This window comes from Rhinopithecus roxellana, chromosome 6 (assembly GCF_007565055.1).
Source record: "Rhinopithecus roxellana isolate Shanxi Qingling chromosome 6, ASM756505v1, whole genome shotgun sequence".
NCBI classification, from domain to species: Eukaryota; Metazoa; Chordata; class Mammalia; order Primates; family Cercopithecidae; genus Rhinopithecus; species Rhinopithecus roxellana.
In genome coordinates, this window is record NC_044554.1 from 24686051 (window position 1) to 24692475 (window position 6425).

At 40.5% G+C, this 6425-nt stretch overlaps 1 pseudogene across 1 annotated transcript; it reads right to left on the bottom strand.

Annotated features, from left to right (window-relative positions):
• Positions 1-2702: 2702 nt before the first annotated feature.
• On the bottom strand, positions 2703-4102 carry LOC104660950 (annotated as a pseudogene). Its single transcript, XR_747791.2, has one exon. The product of XR_747791.2 is annotated as a keratin, type I cytoskeletal 18 pseudogene (transcript).
• Positions 4103-6425: the final 2323 nt, after the last annotated feature.

Below are 6425 nucleotides of genomic sequence, written 5' to 3' on the forward strand. Positions count from 1 at the left end.
TTTAGTTTACATTAATGATAACAAAATTACTAGATCCCTAAATATTTCTACATGCTTCAATATGATCTGTGTGTGTATTATAAAGCTTCTTATAGTGCTACTGTTTTAAAAAGTTGCATTTAGTTAGTAAATCTAAATCATGCTCTCAATTCTCTGCTGAATCATAGTAGAAAAAATTCTCTGAATAAATTAATTTATTAAAAAACTAAAGACAAATTTAGTAAAACTGTATAAATGCATAGTTAATGATCCTAGGAACTTAGTTATACATGGCGTATTTGAAAATAGATTTAATATTAATTGAAAAAGAAAAATACTTTGTCCATAATTTCATAGAAATGAGTTACTTTTCATTGGAAAAAGAAACTTGTACTATCCTATATCAGTTGTCAATATAAATTTCCAAAGTAGTATACAGAAAACTATTTTAGCATTTATGTTATTCATTAAATAACTATTAAACACTGGTCAAAAACCACTGAGGAAATAAAGATAATGGATAATATATCAGTCATTATTCCCCTCAAGGGGTATACATTCTATTAGGGAATACCAAACTAACATGAAAATAATTAAAATACAAATAAAAATGTCATCTATACTATTATAAATACTCATGCAAGTTCTATAAAAAAGATAAATAACAATTTCATCTGTCGGTAATAAAGAAAAGTATTTGGGGAACAAGCCATTTGATTATCTATGAAGTTTACTCCAAAGGCCTGTTACCCATTACTATATAAAAAACTATCTCCAAATTCATCAACTTAAATACAATTTATTATCTCACAGTTTCTGGAGACCAAGGAATCTGGGCACAGCTTAACTGGATTCTCTGTCTCACATTCTTACAAAGATGGCAGTCCAGGGTCTGCTGTTTCATCTGAAGCCTCAACTAGGGAGTGATCAATCCACTTGCAAATTCACTCAGCCTTTGTTGGTAAGATTCAGTTTCTCAGAGATGGTTGGACTAAGGGTCTCAGTTTCTTGCTGGCTGTTAGTTAGAGCTCACTCTCGGTTCCTTGTGATGAGAGCCTTTCCAGCATGGAAGCTTGCATTTTCAGAGTGTGAAAGCCAAATAAGGCAATAAAGAGTGTGCTAGCAAGATACAAAGAAGACACATTTTTTTAACCTGACAGTGACATCCCATCCCCTTTGCTGTATTCTCTTGGTTAGAAGCAAACCACTAGTTGCAGCCTGTTTTCAAGGGGAAGGGTAGTTGCACGTGGATGGGAATACAGGGAGTTGAGGTTATTGAGGGCCAACTTAGAACTCTGCTTACCATAGAAATTAGTAAAAAAGGCTTGTAGACATTCCATAGAAGAAAGAAAAGGATACAAATTTTCAACTATATGTATTAAAACTTTATTGGGGCAATATCCATTTGGATTTGTCTTTGGAGTTGAATCTAGAAGTCTGCTAACTAAAGTGTTTTTATTTTGAAGCTAGTTATTATCTAAGTGAGTCATTAAGAATTTCTTTTGACCTATGACCATACTATTGAGGATAACTACTATTCTTTGAGTATTTATTACATACCAATCACTGTGCATTTGTGATCTCATTTAACTACAATAATCTACTTATAAAATGAGTACTGTATTTAAAGAAGAAAACCTGGAAACATTACTTAAAGGTGCTTTAATGTAAAATATATTGCAGTAATAAAAAAACCCAAACATGTCTTAATGCAATAGAAATTTATTTCTTGCTTACATAACATTCTAAGGTTTACCCAGGCTGGAAAGTATGGGGATAAGGCTGTGCTTAGGCTGATGATGTATCTGCTATCATCACTGTGTGGCTTCAAAGTTTGCTGTACAAATTTACTTAGAAGTATAGAGCAATTTAAGTAGGCAGTTCTTCTGAGCCTAGACTGAAAGCGACACACATCATTCTACTTAGATTCCTTTTGTTAAAACTGCATCGTTTGTCTCTCCCTTGTGTCAAAGGAAGTTTAGAGTTGTAATCTAGGTCTATGGCCTAAGAGGGAATGGAAAATGTATTGTGGTTGAATAAGTGGCAGTTTCTGCCACAAAGTAAAAATCAAGACTCTGAAATGCCCTGAGATCATTCAGGTTGAAAAATTGCACGTGTTAGTTATGTGTCTGTGCTCCGAGCATTTTAAACTCCAGGTTCACAAGGAAACAGCCCAAACCACAGAGCGGAGTTGAGGTTATTGAGGGCCAACTTAGAACTCTGCTTACCACATAAATTAGTAAAAAAGACTTGTAGACATTCCATGGAAGAAAGAAAAGGATACAAATTTTCAACTGCCTCTACAAACAAACAGCATATAAGAAGGTCGTGTGTTTAGTCCTACCTTAGGATGAGTTCCATTTAAGAAATTTTGTTCAGCCATTCATTTCAACCTGAAGCTGTCTTTAAAAAGTCTTTAATAAACTACAAGGAACCTTCTAGTTTCAAGAGTAATTTAAGAGTTCTTCGGGCATGGGTCAGTATGTGTGGGTGTATAGGAGAGCAGAAAAGGCTTAGTAACACGTTTTTCCCATTCATGATATCAAATATAGGCCATGGGGAATTTCATGGGCCTGATTTTGGGAGCTTTCACTGTACTATGCTACTACCTTTGACATATGTTTAAATCAAGGACAAGGACAGAAATCTCAGTAACTTTCTGTGTCCTCTCTTAACTTTGTAATATTTTCAGAATATGATTTCTTTGGATCTTTTTCTTTTTCTTTTTTTTTTTTTGAACTCTGAACTTTTTATTGGCCTCCTGCTCCCCAAAGGGTACCCTGCTTTTGCTGGCTTAATGCCTCAGAACTTTGGTGTCGTTGGTCTCAGACACCACTTTGCCATCCACTATCCGGCGGGTGGTGATCTTTTGGATGGTTTGCATGGAGTTGCTGCTGTCCAAGGCATCACCAAGATTGAATTCCTCGCCATCTTCCAGCAGGCGGCGGTAGGTGGCAATCTCAGCTTCCAGCTTGACCTTGATGTTCAGCAGGGCCTCATACTCCTGGGCCTGTCGCTGTCCCTCTGCCCGGGTCTGTGCCAGCTCTGACTCCAGGTGCAGCAGGATCCCATTGAGCTGCTCCATCTGTAGGGCGTAGCGGGCCTCCACTTCCCTCAGGCTGTTCTCCAAGCTGGCCTTCAGATTTCTCATGGAGTCCAGGTCGATCTCCAAGGACTGGACTGTACGTCTCAGCTCTGTGAGCGTCATCTCAGCAGCTCCAACCTCGGCGGACTGTGTGGTGACCACTGTGGTGCTCTCCTCAATCTGCTGAGACCAGTACTTGTCTAACTCCTCTCGGTTCTTCCGAGCCAGCTCGTCATATTGGGCCCAGATGTCTGCCATGATCTTGGCGAGGTCCTGAGATTTGGGGGCATCTACCTCCACGGTCAACCCAGAGCTGGCAATCTGGGCTTGTAGGTCTTTTACTTCCTCTTCGTGGTTCTTCTTCATGAAGAGCAGCTCCTCCTTGAGAGCCTCGATCTCTGTCTCCAGCTGCAGTCGAGTGACATTGGTGTCATCAATGACCTTGCGGAGCCCATGGATGTCATTCTCCACAGACTGGCGCATGGCCAGCTCTGTCTCATACTTGACTCTAAAGTCATCAGCAGCAAGACGGGCATTGTCAATCTGCAGAACGATGCAGGCATTGTCCACAGTATTTGCGAAGATCTGAGCCCTCAGGTCCTCGATGATCTTGAAGTAATGGCTCCAGTCTCTGACCTGGGGTCCCTTCTTCTCCAAGTGCTCCCGGATTTTGCTCTCCAGCCTCCGGTTCTCGGTCTCCAGGCTCCTCACTCTGTCCAGGTAAGAGGCCAGGTGGTCGTTCAGGCTTTGCATGGTCTCCTTCTCGTTCTGGATGCCTCCCATTCCTGCCAGACCCCCAGCCATCCCTGAGGCCAGGCCCCCAGACCCCATGCCGCCCCGGAAGCTGGTGGAGCGGGACACGGAGATCCGGGAACCAGAGCCCCCGGCGCCTGCATAGACACTGGCCGCGCTGCTGACCGGCCGGGCGCCGTAGCTGGGCGCCTGGACAGAGCCCAGGGACCGGTAGTTGGTAGAGAAAGTGGAGCAAGTGGTGAAGCTCATGCTGTATGGGAGGAAGGCGAGACGACAGGACTAAGGCTTTGCCGACCATCTTTTTCTTTTTCTAACACCTCCCATGAGCATAAACCTACCTTGCTGATGGTTGATTTCCAACATTATAATAACACACTTCATCCCTTCTTCAGAAGAGGCTGTATTAGGCTGCTCTTGTGTTGCTGTAGAGAAATACCTAATACCGGGTAAATTATAAAGAAAAGAGACACTAACGGAAGGCTTGTACAGACGTTGACTATATATGTCTTCACTAATGTCTATACATGCCTTCCTTTAGTGATTCATTAATCATATTTTTTTACATCCAAGTGTAATCCAGTGGCCTTATTTCTGTGTCCCCGTGCTCATTGAAAGCATAGTTTTAAGCCCTCCAAGTTCACATTTACCTATTTAATTAGTCAGCAGTCATAGACTTATGGTCATAAAGATCAGAGAATTGAAGTATATGTGATAGAATATATCCTGCTGACAACGAATTTGCCTACTTTGCTATTGCCAAGAACATGAACAACTCACTATACTTCTTTATCAAAAATGCCTTTTTAATGGCTCCAGTGGTTTTCACTCCCACTAACACTCTACATTGGTGTTGTTACTGTCAGAAGTTGAGTAGATATCCTAAGACTCTCTGGTGGAACTTGAGAATTCATTGTGGAGAGATCCAAAGCTATACAAGCATTATGTAACCACGATCAGGCCAAAGGGGTGATCATCCAGGAGGATCATCTCCTCTTTGACTCTCTAAACATACCATCTTGCCAGAATTCAACTACTCAAAGTTATGTAGGGCATCGAGGTTGAGCCATGTGACTCCTGTTATACCCATCCAGATAGGAATCTATGCTATATTTCATTGCCTCTTACTAAGCTTCCACCATCTACTCTTTTTCCCATTCATTTGCCCATTTACTCAAAACAGAAAATTGGAATATTTCATACAAGATGTGATTGACTTCCAAAGATGTCATAATCAGTTTTAGTGAAAGTCCAATACATTCAGCTCGATTCAGGCAACATAAACAATTCTGAGAATCTTCCTCTTTCTTTGAAATGCGCTAGAGACCCTGGCACCTCAGATGAAGGAACTTATGGTGGTGTTTACATTAATTTGACCTTAATAGATTAATAATAAATTAATTTAAATTATTTAGCCTTAATATCTCCTTTCTAGCTGGGAAAACAGTCAAAGATATCTATGCAAGAATTATATTCTCTCTAGATCATAACTGCTGTGGATTTTCTCTCTAAGCTTTACCTAGCTCTTTCTTACCTGACTGGCGCACTATTTGTCCTTCTTTTTAAGTAAATTTCTTCCTTTCCTTTATAGCTTCAGACCCGGTGTTTCAGGTGTTTGTTTGTTTGTTTGTTTTAATTTGAAATTGTTTCATTTATATTGTAGATCTCTGTTCATTTCCATAACAGACTCTAGCTCTAGACCCTCCAAATTGTCTGGCCATTAAACCACGTGGCTTGCCACTTGGTGTAAAATATAACGTTAAACTTTCCCTTTTATGTGTCTATGCAAATGCACAAAGACCAGCACAGGTTTTCATAGTGCCAGTAACTAAAAATATTCTTTACAGTCTGTATGACCCCAGGAGAAATTTCCATGACCAAAGTAAAGGAGCCCTAAGGCAGATTATCAGGGCTAGACAGGAACAAAGAGGGACATTTCCATCCAATCCCACTGTGTGCTTGTGTCAAAAACTTGATGTCTTAACAGAGAAGATTCTGCATACACCTTTCTACTATGCCAAAGATACTTTCTGAGCTGGATAGCACCATTACACACCATTATCCCCACCAGAACCTCTCTTTTTAAATCTATGTTGAGACCATTTTTTAAAGACTACATCTGAGCCAATCACAAAGAGGTACAGGCAAGGCAACATTTCCTTCTATTGTGATAATTTAGCAGTAGGAAAGCCTAGCAGTAGGAAAAAATTTTAATGAAATGCGCTCTGAAATAGCAATTTTTCCAAGAAAGTAAGGACTACAGAACTTTGAAAGATAACAGTGCCCCTCTTTAGTCCAGTAGTACATACAAAAGAGATTATATTTCATGGTGATCAAGTGCCTAGGCGTGGCTCCTTAATAATTATATGGGCTTAGGCAGGTTATTTAACCTCACTGTACCTCAGTTTCCCCATAGATTTTTTTTTGTGAGTCTTAAATGAGTGAAATCACCTAAAACTCTTAGAATGGTTTAATAGAAAACCAAACACTGCATGTTCTCACTCATAAGTGGGAGCTGAACAATGAGAACACACGGACACAGGGAGGGGAACATTACACAGTGGGTCCTGTGTAATGGTGGGGGGGGGGCTAGGGTGGTGGGGGGCTAGGG